Here is a 19,141-nt window from a genome sequence, read left to right as displayed (position 1 = left end):
TGCGCATAACATCTCTCTGAGCTCTGAGGGTTGTCCTGCGCATAACATCTCTCTGAGCTCTGAGGGTTGTCCTGCGCATAACATCTCTCTGAGCTCTGAGGGTTGTCCTGCGCATAACATCTCTCTGAGCTCTGAGGGTTGTCCTGCACATAACATCTCTCTGAGCTCTGAGGGTTGTCCTGCGCATAACATCTCTCTGAGCTCTGAGGGTTGTCCTGCTATCAGAGTTGATTCTGAGATGGTACGTTAAAATACCTGTATGATAGATGGTACGTTAAAATACCTGTATGATAGATGGTACGTTAAAATACCTGTATGATAGATGGTACGTTAAAATACCTGTATGATAGATGGTACGTTAAAATACCTGTGTGATAGATGGTACGTTAAAATACCTGTATGATAGATGGTATGTTAAAATACCTGTATGATAGATGGTACGTTAAAATACCTGTATGATAGATGGTACGTTAAAATACCTGTGTGATAGATGGTACGTTAAAATACCTGTGTGATAGATGGTACGTTAAAATACCTGTATGATAGATGGTACGTTAAAATACCTGTGTGATAGATGGTACGTTAAAATACCTGTATGATAGATGGTACGTTAAAATACCTGTGTGATAGATGGTACGTTAAAATACCTGTATGATAGATGGTACGTTAAAATACCTGTGTGATAGATGGTACGTTAAAATACCTGTATGATAGATGGTACGTTAAAATACCTGTATGATAGATGGTACGTTAAAATACCTGTATGATAGATGGTACGTTAAAATACTTGTGTGATAGATGGTACGTTAAAATACCTGTATGATAGATGGTACGTTAAAATACCTGTATGATAGATGGTACGTTAAAATACCTGTATGATAGATGGTACGTTAAAATACCTGTATGATAGATGGTACGTTAAAATACCTGTATGATAGATGGTACGTTAAAATACCTGTATGATAGATGGTACGTTAAAATACTTGTGTGATAGATGGTACGTTAAAATACCTGTATGATAGATGGTACGTTAAAATACCTGTATGATAGATGGTACGTTAAAATACCTGTATGATAGATGGTACGTTAAAATACCTGTATGATAGATGGTACGTTAAAATACCTGTATGATAGATGGTACGTTAAAATACCTGTGTGATAGATGGTACGTTAAAATACCTGTATGATAGATGGTACGTTAAAATACCTGTATGATAGATGGTACGTTAAAATACCTGTATGATAGATGGTACGTTAAAATACCTGTATGATAGATGGTACGTTAAAATACCTGTATGATAGATGGTACGTTAAAATACCTGTATGATAGATGGTACGTTAAAATACCTGTATGATAGATGGTACGTTAAAATACCTGTATGATAGATGGTACGTTAAAATACCTGTATGATAGATGGTACGTTAAAATACCTGTATGATAGATGGTACGTTAAAATACCTGTATGATAGATGGTACGTTAAAATACCTGTATGATAGATGGTACGTTAAAATACCTGTATGATAGATGGTACGTTAAAATACCTGTATGATAGATGGTACGTTAAAATACCTGTATGATAGATGGTACGTTAAAATACCTGTATGATAGATGGTACGTTAAAATACCTGTATGATAGATGGTACGTTAAAATACCTGTATGATAGATGGTACGTTAAAATACCTGTATGATAGATGGTACGTTAAAATACCTGTATGATAGATGGTACGTTAAAATACCTGTATGATAGATGGTACGTTAAAATACCTGTATGATAGATGGTACGTTAAAATACCTGTGTGATAGATGGTACGTTAAAATACCTGTATGATAGATGGTACGTTAAAATACCTGTGTGATAGATGGTACGTTAAAATACCTGTATGATAGATGGTACGTTAAAATACCTGTATGATAGATGGTACGTTAAAATACCTGTATGATAGATGGTACGTTAAAATACCTGTATGATAGATGGTACGTTAAAATACCTGTATGATAGATGGTACGTTAAAATACCTGTATGATAGATGGTACGTTAAAATACCTGTATGATAGATGGTACGTTAAAATACCTGTATGATAGATGGTACGTTAAAATACCTGTATGATAGATGGTACGTTAAAATACCTGTATGATAGATGGTACGTTAAAATACCTGTATGATAGATGGTACGTTAAAATACCTGTATGATAGATGGTACGTTAAAATACCTGTATGATAGATGGTACGTTAAAATACCTGTATGATAGATGGTACGTTAAAATACCTGTATGATAGATGGTACGTTAAAATACCTGTATGATAGATGGTACGTTAAAATACCTGTATGATAGATGATAGGTTAAAAGACCTGTATGATAGATGGTACGTTAAAATACCTGTATGATAGATGGTACGTTAAAATACCTGTATGATAGATGGTACGTTAAAATACCTGTATGATAGATGGTACGTTAAAATACCTGTATGATAGATGGTACGTTAAAATACCTGTATGATAGATGGTACGTTAAAAGACCTGTATGATAGATGGTACGTTAAAATACCTGTATGATAGATGGTACGTTAAAATACCTGTATGATAGATGGTACGTTAAAATACCTGTATGATAGATGATAGGTTAAAATACCTGTATGATAGATGATAGGTTAAAATACCTGTATGATAGATGATAGGTTAAAATACCTGTATGATAGATGATAGGTTAAAATACCTGTATGATAGATGATAGGTTAAATTACCTGTATGATAGATGATAGGTTAAAAGACCTGTATGATAGATGATAGGTTAAAAGACCTGTATGATAGATGATAGGTTAAAATACCTGTATTACATTTACATTTAACATTTAAGTCATTTAGCAGACGCTCTTATCCAGAGCGACTTACAAATTGGATGATAGATGATAGGTTAAAATACCTGTATGATAGATGATAGGTTAAAAGACCTGTATGATAGATGATAGGTTAAAAGACCTGTATGATAGATGATAGGTTAAAAGACCTGTATGATAGATGATAGGTTAAAAGACCTGTATGATAGATAATAGGTTAAAATACCTGTATGATAGATGATAGGTTAAAAGACCTGTATGATAGATGATAGGTTAAAATACCTGTATGATAGATGATAGGTTAAAATACCTGTATGATAGATGATAGGTTAAAATACCTGTATGATAGATGATAGGTTAAAAGACCTGTATGATAGATGATAGGTTAAAATACCTGTATGATAGATGATAGGTTAAAAGACCTGTATGATAGATGATAGGTTAAAATACCTGTATGATAGATGATAGGTTAAAATACCTGTATGATAGATGATAGGTTAAAATACCTGTATGATAGATGATAGGTTAAAAGACCTGTATGATAGATGATAGGTTAAAATACCTGTATGATAGATGGTACGTTAAAATACCTGTATGATAGATGGTACGTTAAAATACCTGTATGATAGATGGTACGTTAAAATACCTGTATGATAGATGGTACGTTAAAAGACCTGTATGATAGATGGTACGTTAAAATACCTGTATGATAGATGGTACGTTAAAATACCTGTATGATAGATGGTACGTTAAAATACCTGTATGATAGATGATAGGTTAAAATACCTGTATGATAGATGATAGGTTAAAATACCTGTATGATAGATGATAGGTTAAAATACCTGTATGATAGATGATAGGTTAAAATACCTGTATGATAGATGATAGGTTAAAATACCTGTATGATAGATGATAGGTTAAAAGACCTGTATGATAGATAATAGGTTAAAATACCTGTATGATAGATGATAGGTTAAAAGACCTGTATGATAGATGATAGGTTAAAATACCTGTATTACATTTACATTTAACATTTAAGTCATTTAGCAGACGCTCTTATCCAGAGCGACTTACAAATTGGATGATAGATGATAGGTTAAAATACCTGTATGATAGATGATAGGTTAAAATACCTGTATGATAGATGGTACGTTAAAATACCTGTGTGATAGATGGTACGTTAAAATACCTGTATGATAGATGGTACGTTAAAATACCTGTATGATAGATGGTACGTTAAAATACCTGTATGATAGATGGTACGTTAAAATACCTGTATGATAGATGGTACGTTAAAATACCTGTATGATAGATGGTACGTTAAAATACCTGTATGATAGATGGTACGTTAAAATACCTGTATGATAGATGGTACGTTAAAATACCTGTATGATAGATGGTACGTTAAAATACCTGTATGATAGATGGTACGTTAAAATACCTGTATGATAGATGGTACGTTAAAATACCTGTATGATAGATGATAGGTTAAAAGACCTGTATGATAGATGGTACGTTAAAATACCTGTATGATAGATGGTACGTTAAAATACCTGTATGATAGATGGTACGTTAAAATACCTGTATGATAGATGGTACGTTAAAATACCTGTATGATAGATGGTACGTTAAAAGACCTGTATGATAGATGGTACGTTAAAATACCTGTATGATAGATGGTACGTTAAAATACCTGTATGATAGATGGTACGTTAAAATACCTGTATGATAGATGATAGGTTAAAATACCTGTATGATAGATGATAGGTTAAAATACCTGTATGATAGATGATAGGTTAAAATACCTGTATGATAGATGATAGGTTAAAATACCTGTATGATAGATGATAGGTTAAAATACCTGTATGATAGATGATAGGTTAAAAGACCTGTATGATAGATGATAGGTTAAAAGACCTGTATGATAGATGATAGGTTAAAATACCTGTATTACATTTACATTTAACATTTAAGTCATTTAGCAGACGCTCTTATCCAGAGCGACTTACAAATTGGATGATAGATGATAGGTTAAAATACCTGTATGATAGATGATAGGTTAAAAGACCTGTATGATAGATGATAGGTTAAAAGACCTGTATGATAGATGATAGGTTAAAAGACCTGTATGATAGATGATAGGTTAAAAGACCTGTATGATAGATAATAGGTTAAAATACCTGTATGATAGATGATAGGTTAAAAGACCTGTATGATAGATGATAGGTTAAAATACCTGTATGATAGATGATAGGTTAAAATACCTGTATGATAGATGATAGGTTAAAATACCTGTATGATAGATGATAGGTTAAAAGACCTGTATGATAGATGATAGGTTAAAAGACCTGTATGATAGATGATAGGTTAAAAGACCTGTATGATAGATGATAGGTTAAAATACCTGTATGATAGATGATAGGTTAAAATACCTGTATGATAGATGATAGGTTAAAATACCTGTATGATAGATGATAGGTTAAAAGACCTGTATGATAGATGATAGGTTAAAATACCTGTATGATAGATGGTACGTTAAAATACCTGTATGATAGATGGTACGTTAAAATACCTGTATGATAGATGGTACGTTAAAATACCTGTATGATAGATGGTACGTTAAAATACCTGTATGATAGATGGTACGTTAAAATACCTGTATGATAGATGGTACGTTAAAATACCTGTATGATAGATGGTACGTTAAAATACCTGTATGATAGATGATAGGTTAAAAGACCTGTATGATAGATGGTACGTTAAAATACCTGTATGATAGATGGTACGTTAAAATACCTGTATGATAAATGGTACGTTAAAATACCTGTATGATAGATGGTACGTTAAAATACCTGTATGATAGATGGTACGTTAAAATACCTGTATGATAGATGGTACGTTAAAATACCTGTATGATAGATGGTACGTTAAAAGACCTGTATGATAGATGGTACGTTAAAATACCTGTATGATAGATGGTACGTTAAAATACCTGTATGATAGATGATAGGTTAAAATACCTGTATGATAGATGATAGGTTAAAATACCTGTATGATAGATGATAGGTTAAAATACCTGTATGATAGATGATAGGTTAAAATACCTGTATGATAGATGATAGGTTAAAATACCTGTATGATAGATGATAGGTTAAAATACCTGTATGATAGATGATAGGTTAAAATACCTGTATGATAGATGGTACGTTAAAATACCTGTATGATAGATGGTACGTTAAAATACCTGTATGATAGATGATAGGTTAAAATACCTGTATGATAGATGATAGGTTAAAATACCTGTATGATAGATGATAGGTTAAAATACCTGTATGATAGATGATAGGTTAAAATACCTGTATGATAGATGATAGGTTAAAATACCTGTATGATAGATGATAGGTTAAAAGACCTGTATGATAGATAATAGGTTAAAATACCTGTATGATAGATGATAGGTTAAAAGACCTGTATGATAGATGATAGGTTAAAATACCTGTATGATAGATGATAGGTTAAAATACCTGTATTACATTTACATTTAACATTTAAGTCATTTAGCAGACGCTCTTATCCAGAGCGACTTACAAATTGGATGATAGATGATAGGTTAAAAGACCTGTATGATAGATGATAGGTTAAAATACCTGTATGATAGATGATAGGTTAAAAGACCTGTATGATAGATGATAGGTTAAAAGACCTGTATGATAGATGATAGGTTAAAATACCTGTATGATAGATGATAGGTTAAAATACCTGTATGATAGATGATAGGTTAAAACACCTGTATGATAGATGATAGGTTAAAATACCTGTATGATAGATGATAGGTTAAAAGACCTGTATGATAGATGATAGGTTAAAAGACCTGTATGATAGATGATAGGTTAAAAGACCTGTATGATAGATGATAGGTTAAAATACCTGTATGATAGATGATAGGTTAAAATACCTGTATTACATTTACATTTAACATTTAAGTCATTTAGCAGACGCTCTTATCCAGAGCGACTTACAAATTGGATGATAGATGATAGGTTAAAAGACCTGTATGATAGATGATAGGTTAAAAGACCTGTATGATAGATGATAGGTTAAAAGACCTGTATGATAGATGATAGGTTAAAAGACCTGTATGATAGATGATAGGTTAAAATACCTGTATGATAGATGATAGGTTAAAATACCTGTATGATAGATGATAGGTTAAAACACCTGTATGATAGATGATAGGTTAAAATACCTGTATGATAGATGATAGGTTAAAAGACCTGTATGATAGATGATAGGTTAAAAGACCTGTATGATAGATAATAGGTTAAAAGACTAAATTAATCATCATCATGCTGTGTCCTCCTGAAGGAGGCTTGACCCTGCTTGTACAGAGACAGAGAAAGGTTGAGATGGATAAGGGGATGGGGCGGAGGTGCAGAGAGAGAGAGAGGGAGAGGTTCCGTTACCGAAGCGTTCTGTAGAGTATGATATGCCCTGTTGTGTAGAGAAAGAGCAATATGGTGCAGAGCTGTTATTGTGGGCAGCTGATCCAGTCCTGGGGACAGGGGGAGAATCGGCCTGGACCTGTTTCCTGCTACTCTTACTTTCCCTCACCCTTTACCCCTGCTCACCCCTCTTCACCATCCTCACCCTTTACCCCTGCTCACCCCTCCTCACCATCCTCACCCTTTACCCCTGCTTACCCCTCCTCACCATCCCACAGAAAACTACAGATTTTAGGAAGAGAACACATCCATGCCTTCCCTGCCCCCCAACCCATAGCTCCCCCTTCTCTCCCCCTACCCTCCTTCTCTTCTCTCAGGCAAACACCCAACCCAGCCGGGTATGGTGCCCACATGTAGGCCATCACACACATACATACACACATGCTTGAGAGCGCACCCACGTGTGCACACAGTTGTTGCTTCACCAGTCCAGTGCCAGGGTTTTGTAAGTTAGTGTTTGATTTCCTGGCGTTGCAGCTGTAACATGACTCTGCTGTTGTTTAGAGAGAGAGTGTGTGTGTGTGTGTGCGTGTGTGTGTGTGCGTGCGCGTGTGTACGTGCATGGGGCAGCTGTAAAGTAAGTCTGCTCTTGTTTATCATGTTTACATCTCCTAACGCTCTCTTTCTTTCACATGGCAACAAGGGCACACGCACCTCACTACAAAAAGACTACAGTATCAACATGGATGATGATTTTAGTTAACAGTAATTTTGATCCGAATGTGAAAATTGTCCAAACAGATCCGCAAGGTAGATGGATGATTTTAAATTTGTTATTGGACCAAACACAGATATGGCTCATTAGCCTTTATGGACCAAATTATGATGATCCACGTTTCTTTAAAAATATATACAGTATAAACTGGATGGAATATGGAATAAAATGCACCAAATAATTTCTTATATTCAACCTAGAAATGCTACCAAAAATAATTTACTGAAACAAATGACGGAGTCACCCATGATTCACCAAATTATATTTTGAAAGAGGAAGCAAAGTACTTTAAGCATATGTTTTTGTCTCAGTCTCCTCTATCTCCTCTAACCGAAGCTAATTGCATGGATTTTTTTTATATGAATAGTGTAAAATTAACAGCTGTACAGTAAGACTCATGAGAGGGCAAAATTACAGAGGAGGAACTTCTTGATGCAGTTAAAGCCTTTAAGTCCGGGAAAACTCCAGGGCTGGATGGAATACCAGTTGAGGTATACCAAACTTTATTTTATGTACTCAGAAGACCATTATTAGCATGTTTTAACCATATAAATGGTAGATTATCAGACACTCAACCAGAAGGTCTGATTTCATTATTACTGAAACAGATACAAGGGGTAAATATAAAGATCCAGTCCATTTAAACAATTGGAGGCCCCTTACACTTCAGTGTTGTTGTCACGCCCTGACCTTAGAGATCCTTTATTCTCTATTTTGAGTTAGGTCGGGGTGTGACTAGGGTGGGCATTCTAGTTTCTTTATTTCTAGGTTGGCCTGGTATGGTTCCCAATCAGAGGCAGCTGTCTATCGTTGTCTCTGATTGGGGATCATACTTAGACAGCCTTTTCCCACCTGTTGGTTGTGGGATCTTCTTTGTGTATAGTTGCCTTGAGCACTGCATAGCTTCACGTTCGTTTTGTTCTTTGTCATGTAATAAAGATAAATCATGGAATAAAGATGATGAACCTAAACCACGCTGCATTTTGGTCCGATTCTTACAACAACATTCGTGACAGTTGTGATGCAAAAATTCTAGCAAAATGTATAGCGCATAGAATTAAAAAGGTATTGTCAGATATTATTAATTCTAATCAGACAGTTTTTTTTACATGGACAGTACATTGGAGATAATATAAGACAAGTCCTGGAAACAATAGAACACTATGAAAAAGCTGTGGAAACCAGGCCTGCTATTTATAGCTGACTTAGAAAAGGCTTTTGATAAAGTACAACTGGAGTTTACATATAAATGCCTGGAACATTTCAATTTTTGAGAATCTCTTATAAAATGGGTAAAAATCATGCATAGTAAGCCTATGTGTACAATAGTAAATAATGGCTACTTCTTAGAAAGTTTTAAACTGTCAAGAGGAGTAAAACAAGGTTGTCCACTATCGGCATATCTATTTATTATGGCCATCGAAATGTTATCTATTAAAATCAGATCCAACAATAATATTAAGGGATTAGAAATCTAGGGCTTAAAAACAAAGGTGTCATTGTACGCTGATGATTCATATTTTCTTTTAAATCCACAATTTGATCCCTCCACAACCTCATAGAGGATCTAGATACTTTTTCTAACCTCTCTGGATTACAACCAAATTATGATAAGTGCATGGTCCAATTTAAATGATTAGACCAATAGAATGTTATATATATGGGCGATACAACCTTCCCAGCTCTGCAAATTTTTCTGTGAAGAGACAGAATCATTAGATCATTTGTTTTGGTACTGTCCATATGTAGCTTGTTTTTGGTCACAGTTCCAGGAATTGCTGATAAATTGCAACATTTACCTCGAGCTAACTCTGCAGATAACACTACTGGGTGATCTGAAAAGTCATAGTCAATCGATCAATAATAGAATAATACTTTGAGCAAAAATAATTATTTTTAGTTTACAATCTGTAGAAATTATGAGAATAGAAAGGTTCGGAACTTTTGTGAAGCATCACAGTACAGTTGAAAAATACATGGCAAATAGAAATCCAATATGGATGGTGTTATGAGATAGACGGGAGGGGTTGAATGAAGCTGAAGGGTGGGACTAATAACAACAAGATAACAAATGAAAAATATAATGTGTCAGAAAAACATATATAGGTTCTGAACTTTTGTGAAAGAAAAAGATGGGAGAGGTTGAGGTTAGAGGAGTAAAAACAAACAAAACATAACTATTGTAAAATAGACTGTGCCCGTAAAATGTATATAGTATGTATGAGCTGGAAGTAGAAGCCTAAGTGTTGTTGTTTTCTAGTTTACTCCAATTAGGGGCGGGGTGGTGGGGTTAGAAAGTAATAAAGGAAAATATATTTTAAAAAATATGTGTATACATATGTATGTACATGTATCTATATGTACTGTATGTACAGTTGAAGTCGGAAGTTTACATACACCTTAGCCAAATACATTTTATCTCAGTTTTTCACAATTCCTGACATTTAATCCTTGTAAAAATCCCTGTTTTAGTTCAATTAGGATCACCACTTTATTTTAAGAATGTGAAATGTCAGAATAATAGTAGTGAGAATTATTTATTTCAGGTTTTATTTCTTTCATCACATTCCCAGTGGGTCAGAAGTTTACTTACACTCAATTAGTATTTGGTAGCATTGCCTTTAAATTGTTTAACTTGGGTCAAATGTTTCAGGTAGCCTTCCACAAGCTTCCCACAATAAGTTGGGTGAATTTTGGCCCATTCCTCCTGACAGAGCTGTTGTAACTGAATCAGGTTTCTAGGCCTCCTTGCTTGCACACGCTTTTTCAGTTCTGCCCACAAATTTTCACTGGGATTGGGTTCAGAGTTTTGTGATGGTCACTCCAATACCTTGACTTTGTTGTCCTTAAGCCATTTTGCCACAACTTTGGAAGTATACTTGGGGTCATTGTCCATTTGGAAGACCCATTTGCAACCAAGCTTTAACTTCCTGATTGATGTCTTGAGATGTTGCTTCAATATATCCACATAATTTTCCTGCCTCATGATGTCATCTATTTTGTGAAGTGCACCAGTCCCTCCTGCAGCAAAGCACCCCACAACATGATGCTGCCACCCCCGTGCTTCACGGTTGGGATAGTGTTCTTCGGCTTGCAAGCCTCCCCCTTTTTCCTCCAAACATAACAATGGTCATTATGGCCAAACACTTCTATTTTTATTTCATCAGACCAGAGGACATTTCTCCAAAAAGTATGATCTTTGACACCATGTGGAGTTGCAAACCAGAGTCTGGCTTTTTTATGGCGGTTTTGGAGCTGTGTCTTCTTCCCTGCTGGGCGCCCTTTCAGGTTATGTCAATATAGGACTTGTTTTGCTGTGGATATAGGTACTTTTGTACCTGTTTCCTCCAGCAACTTCACAAGGTCCTTTGCTGTTGTTCTGGGACTGATTTGCACTTTTCGCACCAAAGTATGTTCGTTTCTAGGAGACAGAACGCGTCTCCTTCCTGAGCGGTATGACGGCTGCGTTGTCCCATGGTGTTTATACTTGCGTACTATTGTTTGTACAGATGAACATGGTACCTTCAGGCATTTGGATATTGCTCCCAAGGATGAACCAGACTTGTGGAGGTCTACAATTGTGTCTGCTGTTTAAAGGCACAGTCAACTTAGTGTATGTAAACTTCTGACCCACTGGAATTGTGAAAAAGTGAATTATAAGTGAAATAATCTGTCTGTAAACAATTGTTGGAAAAATGACGTGTGTCTGATAAGTCCAAATTTGAGATTTTTGGTTCCAACTGCCATGTCTTTGTGAGACGCAGAGTAGGTGAGCAGATGATCTCCACATGTGTAGTTCCCACCGTGAAGCATGGGGAAGGAGGAGGTGTGGGGATGCTTTGCTGGTGACACTGTCAGTGATTTATTTAGAATTCAAGGCACACTTATGGCTACCACAGCATTCTGTAGCGATACGCCATACCATCAGGTTTGCGCTTAGTGGAACTATAATTTGTTTTTCAACAGAACAATTACCCAACACACCTCCTGGCTGTGTAAGGGCTATTTGACCAAGATGGAGCGTGATGGAGTGCTGCATCAGATGACCTGGCCTCCACTATCACCCGACCTCACCCCAATTGAGATGGTTTGGGATGAGTTTGACTGCAGAGTGAAGGAAAAGCAACAAAAAAGTGCTCAGCATATGTGGGAACTCCTTCAAGACTGTTGGAAAAGCATGCCAGGTGAAGCTGGTTGAGAGAATGCCAAGAGTGTACAAAGCTGCCGTCAATGCTAATGGTGGCTTCTTTGAAGAATCTTAAATATAAAATATATTTGGATTTGTTTAACACTTTTTTGATTACTACATGATTCCATATGTGTTATTTTATAGTTTTGATGTATTCACTATTATTCTACAATGTAGAAAATCGTAAAAACAAGAGTAGGTGTGTCCAAACTTTTGACTGGTACTGTATGTACATATGTGTATGTATGTATGTATGTATGTATGTATATATATATATATATATATACACTGCTCAAAAAAATAAAGGGAACACTAAAATAACACATCCTAAATCTGAATGAATTAAATATTCTTATTAAATACTTTTTTCTTTACATAGTTGAATGTGCTGGCAACAAAAATTATCAATGAAAATCAAATTTATCAACCCATGGAGGTCTGGATTTGGAGTCACACTCAAAATTAAAGTGGAAAACCACACTACAGGCTGATCCAACTTTGATGTAATGTCCTTAAAACAAGTCAAAATGAGGCTCAGTAGTGTGTGTGGCCTCCACGTGCCTGTATGACCTCCCTACAACGCCTGGGCATGCTCCTGATGAGGTGGCGGATGGTCTCCTGAGGGATCTCCTCCCAGACCTGGACTAAAGCATCCGCCAACTCCTGGACAGTCTGTGGTGCAACGTGACGTTGGTGGAGGTCTAGCCACATGAGGTCTAGCATTGTCTTGCATTAGGAGGAACCCAGGGCCAACCGCACCAGCATATGGTCTCACAAGGGGTCTGAGGATCTCATCTCGGTACCTAATGGCAGTCAGGCTACCTCTGGCGAGCACATGGAGGGCTGTGCGGCCCCCCAAAGAAATGCCACCCCACACCATGACTGACCCACCGCCAAACCGGTCATGCTGGAGGATGTTGCAGGCAGCAGAACGTTCTCCACGGCGTCTCCAGACTCTGTCACGTCTGTCACATGTGCTCAGTGTGAACCTGCTTTAATCTGTGAAGAGCACAGGGCGCCAGTGGCGAATTTGCCAATCTTGGTGTTCTCTGGCAAATGCCAAACGTCCTGCACGGTGTTGGGCTGTAAGCACAACCCCCACCTGTGGACGTCGGGCCCTCATACCACCCTCATGGAGTCTGTTTCTGACCGTTTGAGCAGACACATGCACATTTGTGGCCTGCTGGAGGTCATTTTGCAGGGCTCTGGCAGCGCTCCTCCTGCTCCTCCTTGCACAAAGGCGGAGGTAGCGGTCCTGCTGCTGGGTTGTTGCCCTCCTACGGCCTCCTCCACGTCTCCTGATGTACTGGCCTGTCTCCTGGTAGCGCCTCCATGCTCTGGACACTACGCTGACAGACACAGCAAACCTTCTTGCCACAGCTCGCATTGATGTGCCATCCTGGATGAGCTGCACTACCTGAGCCACTTGTGTGGGTTGTAGACTCCGTCTCATGCTACCACTAGAGTGAAAGCACCGCCAGCATTCAAAAGTGACCAAAACATCAGCCAGGAAGCATAGGAACTGAGAAGTGGTCTGTGGTCACCACCTGCAAAACCACTCCTTTATTGGGGGTGTCTTGCTAATTGCCTATAATTTCCAACTGTTGTCTATTCCATTTGCACAACAGCATGTGAAATTTATTGTCAATCAGTGTTGCTTCCTAAGTGGACAGTTTGATTTCACAGAAGTGTGATTGACTTGGAGTTACATTGTGTTGTTTAAGTGTTCCCTTTATTTTTTTGAGCAGTGTATATATATGGAGGATTTGAAGTTATGCAGACATTTTAATTGAAGGAAGCTACAATCTATCTGCAATATTAAAGCTGATCTACCCCCTAAAAAATAATAAAATAAAAAATAATAAAGACTACAGTATCGCAGACTGTGCTGTACACTGTGAGACTTGGTGATTAGTTTCAGACTGCTGCATCAAAGCTCTGTTCAGCAAATCATCAGTAGCCCTGCATCTATTACATAGCCTTCATTGGCATACAAATAAAACAGTGGTATTCCCAGCAGTTGTCGTAAACACACCAGAAACTTCTAAACTGCCATATTGTGTCCTGAGTTCATAGTCTTTATGTCTTTCTGTAGTATGTTGTGTCTGCTTTGGCTATAGGCTGGTGCAATCAAACATCCCTTTGGAGATGAATAAAGTTATTATATAGTATCTTATATTATGTTATCACACCACCCAATTTTCCTCCATTACCCTGCTACTCTATTCAGGATCAATAACAGCATCCATGACCCATTACACACACACACACACACACACACACACACACACACACACACACACACACACACACACACACACACACACACACACACACACACACACACACACACACACACACACACACACACACACACACACACACACACACACACACACACACACACACACACACACACACACACACAGCCCATTAACTCCTAGGGTCTACTGGGGTGTTCATGGAGTAGATTCAGAGCCATTCCATCAGTCTCATCAGCACTGCCCTGGGAATAACATTAACACAACAAATTAGCCCTCAACGATTCCTCACACACCTGGGAATACTGGATAATGGCCGTTGTGTGTGTGTGTCTGTCCGTGGCGTGTGCGTGCTTGTGTGTGTGCCCGTGGCACTTGGTTGTGTGTGTGTTGTCTGTTTCTCCACTGCTGAGTTTTCACTTGCAGTAATGTGAGACTGTATATTAGCTGTTGTGAGTGATAAAGCAGAGAGATGGAGGAGATAAGAGGAAATAGTCCTGCTGTGAGTCCTGATACAGTCTTGTCTAACTCCTGATAAGTGCACATGAGATAATTAGTGTAAACTTTGTACAAGTGCACTGCAGTTGACTAGCACTAATTAAAATACACTCTATTCATGTTTGGTTTTGGTACACACATTTAGGGCAGTGCCAAGCTACTAGCTATATCAGTAGCTGACCACGCAATCTATGAATGTAGTCTGTGGCCTTAGCAAGATACTGAGAGAAGAGTTTGGAAGGTTGCCCTCAGATTTAGGGTCAGCTTACCTTACACATTTCCCAACTTTAACTATTACAACTGCCCTTAGATCAGTGTCTAGGGCAGGCAACTAGATTAGGGCAGGCCGGTTTTTGTCAGTGCGAATGGGGCCGGAACCTAATTATAATAATTTGTACCCTGCAAATTGACCATAACTAAGCCCAACTGAGCCCAAAAACAATCCTTTCATACCTTGATGACATTGAGACAAGATCAAATATTTATTTTTATGGGGGGGGGGGGGGGATACTTGGGTACAGATTTCCTAAATTAAACTAATCTTTAGCTGAATTCCTGGTGATTTTACAGTCTTTTTGGGGGGCACAAAAAAAATTACTTGCGGGACGCTTTTGGCCCATGGGCAGCCTATTGCCGACCCCTGATTAGGGGTATTCTGGGGTTTGGCCTTGCAGTACCTGCAGTCCGCTGTGTTTCCCTGAGAACTCAGAGATGTAGCATGGTTATTCCCAACCAGCCCTGGGCCCTCAGCCGACTCACATTCCATAACTTCCAGGCTTCCAGACAACTCTGACTTGATTTCTAGGGGAAAAGGCATCGAAGCACTCACATGACATTCCCAAAAAAGGCTGTTTGGCACGAAACTACCCAGCATGCTCTACATGACTTAACCAGACAGGAATTACAACTCTGAGACCGTCAGAGAGAGACCCAGAGTGACCAGAAACACGCAGGCGCATGCACATACGCGCACACATAGGCACTTTCACACAGGCGGTTCTGTGTGTGTATGCCCTGTAGTAGTATTAGAGATCTGGAGAGGGACAGAGCTTTGAACACACAGAGAGTGTGTAGTGTAGTATTGTATGTAGCCTAGTGTGTTAATGTATTCTCCTCCTATAGAGGATAAGCAGTCTCTTTAACAGTAAAGACAGACAGAGGCCAGTTCAACTGGAGGGCCAGTTGGCTATAAAGGGACTTTGACGCAAACTGAAATTACTTTTTCAAATATGTTTGGATCCCTGTAATTTCCAGCCTTGACCATGGTCTCATATGGGAGATTAGGAATGAATGTACATACATCATCAGGGGTCAGAGTTGATATGAGCGCTACACTACACAGCACACTACAGTATTGCTCTCTGTGCTACATGTGTCTGTCATCCAGCCTCTGGCTCTCTACTGCTGAGATGATGGGAGGACACTGGACAGTCCCTCACCATACCACACTACACATATCCTAACCTCAACCATCAGGAGGGAAATGGTGAGAGAAAGGGGAGAGAGAGTGAGAAAGAGAGAGAGAGAGAGAGAGAGAGAGAGAGAGAGAGAGAGAGAGAGAGAGAGAGAGAGAGAGAGAGAGAGAGAGAGACCTCAAACAATGGATCATTCTGAAGGCCATCACTCTTTCTGCCAGCTGAACAGAAAATGACTCCTCATTAATTCTCACTGACAACTTTGAGAAAACAATGAAATTCAATCATGCCCATTACTGAAAAAAATAGGTAGCCAGACAGAACAGACCTGTTGGCCAAACTAATCCAGGAGAGTGTGTGCGTGTGATTCCTATAGCAGAGGGACGGCAGGAAAATCTCCAGCAGAAGAAATAGAGTTCAGTTTTATAAGAATGAAATAAGTTCCAGACCTGTTAGTTTGATTTATGTTGATTACATAATGGATCCTAAATATCCAAAGGGAATACCATGTGGTGATTAGGCTAACATATCAAATGATACATGGAGTGTACAAAACATTGGGATCACCTTCTTAGTATTGAGTTGCACCCCATTTTGCCCTCAGAACAGCCTCAATTCGTCGGGACATGGACTACAAGGTGTCGAAAGCATTCCACAGGGATGCTGGCCCATGTTGACTCCAGTGATTCCCACAGTTTGTCAAGCTGGCTGGATGTCCTTTGGGTGGTAGACCATTCTTGATACACATGGGAAACTGTTGAGCGTGAAAAACCCAGCAGCGTTGCAGTTCTTGACACAAACCGGTGCTCCTGGCACCTACTACCTACTACACACCTCGTTCAAAGGCACTTAAATCTTTTGTCTTTCCCTTTCACCCTCTGAATGGCACAAATACACAATCCATGTCTCAATTGTCTCAAGGCTTAAAAATCCTTATTTAACCTGTCTCCTCCCCTTCATCTACACTGATTGAAGTGGATTTAAGTGACATCAAAAAGGGATCATAGCTTTCACCTGGATTCACCTGGTCAGTCTGTCTTGGAAAAAAGCATGTGTTCCTAATATTTTGTACACTTAGTGTGAGCGCACCCTGTACAAACCCCCTATCAATGTCACGAGGATAAGTATAATGTGATATTAAACGGCTAATCTAAAAGTCTGAATAGAAATTGTGGTCATTCAATAATTCAGATAATTTCAGAAATGTTTGCATGAACAGAGTTTAAAGGGTTTCAAACATTGATTAGGTTGACTCTACCCTACTGATCCCTTATCTTTCCCTGAAGGCTGCTACACTACAGTACAGCGGGTTAGAGGTAAACATTTAAATATTCATTAATCAATTAAACTTGATTAAATTAACTCATAAATATCACCCGACAAAGCTATTCTAACTGCTTTAACACCATTAATAAGCTATTACAATAATTTTAACTCCAACTTTATGAGAATAAATTCTTTCCTGTGCTGCATGTGGTCTATACTGTCTGTGATACTCAACATCACAATTTTCCACAGCCAGTTGGATGTAAAACAAGGCCCTTCTAGTAGCATCCTCTAAGCTATAGGTTAGCTAAGGGGAGTTACAAACCCTGTCAGTCTCTCAGGAGGGACAGGCTGGAGGTGAGGGGCTGGATGTGTGTGTTGGGGGTGGGGTACTGGGGGCATCCCTCTTCTTGGCCTTGGTCTGAACAGTGTAATTGCTTAGAGTCTCTCTGAGCCTCTGCTCCCCCTTACATCTGTATTAGCATATTTAGCACCTCTCCCAGGACTCACTACCCTAAAAGCAATCATTTTCACAGCAGAACACTGGCATCACAGATTTAATTGTGTGTGTGTGTGTGTGTGTGTGTGTGTGTGTGTGTGTGTGTGTGTGTGTGCGTGCGTGCGTGCGTGCGTGCGTGCGTGCGTGCGTGCGTGCGTGCGTGTGCGTGTGTGTGTTGCTTTCTGGAGATAATTGCCTGAGCGGTAGTACGTGTTAAGATGTTGGTAATTCAGTGATTTGATTGCTTTTGTATGGTTATCTCCTCAGGCTGGCTGTGTGTCAGAAAACATACGGTAGACACACACACACACGCACACACACACACACACGCACAGCTCCAGAATCAATTGAGCAGTAGATCAGCTGAGATGGCTAAGCAGAGCCACTCAGGGGATTCTGCATGGCCAAGCTATATTAAAAAGGGAATATGACATTACAGTCTGCTAACAGTCCTGGTGTTAAGTGATAATCACATCCCACCCCTCCAATGAATTTATGTGGCTTTCTCACACCCATACCCATATGAGCCTTTTATCTCACAGGAGTTTTTTCTCAAAACCATGGAGACAATAAGGAAATGGTTAGATGGCAATTAAAGGGATGGTTCACCCAAATTTGCTTCCTTACGCTGTAAGCAGTCTATGGACACTTTGTGTCCAAATAACCTTAAAGTATCTACAATTGATTGTCTATTTCTAATTTAACTAGGCAAGTCAGTTAAGAACAAATTCTTATTTCCAATGACAGCCTACCAGGGAACAGTGGGTTAACTGCCTTGTTCAGGGGCAGAACAACAGATGTTTACCTTGTCAGCTCTGGGATTCAATCCAGCAACCTTTCGGTTAACAGCCCAACGCTCTAACCACTAGGCTACCTGCCTCCCCATGTAGCTCAATTACTTTACTTTTAGATTATGACATTTTGTAATTTGAGGGAACTATCCCTTTAATGGCTAA

This window comes from Salvelinus namaycush, chromosome 19, assembly GCF_016432855.1.
Source record: "Salvelinus namaycush isolate Seneca chromosome 19, SaNama_1.0, whole genome shotgun sequence".
NCBI lineage: Eukaryota > Metazoa > Chordata > Actinopteri > Salmoniformes > Salmonidae > Salvelinus > Salvelinus namaycush.
Note: the sequence above shows the minus strand (reverse complement) of the source record.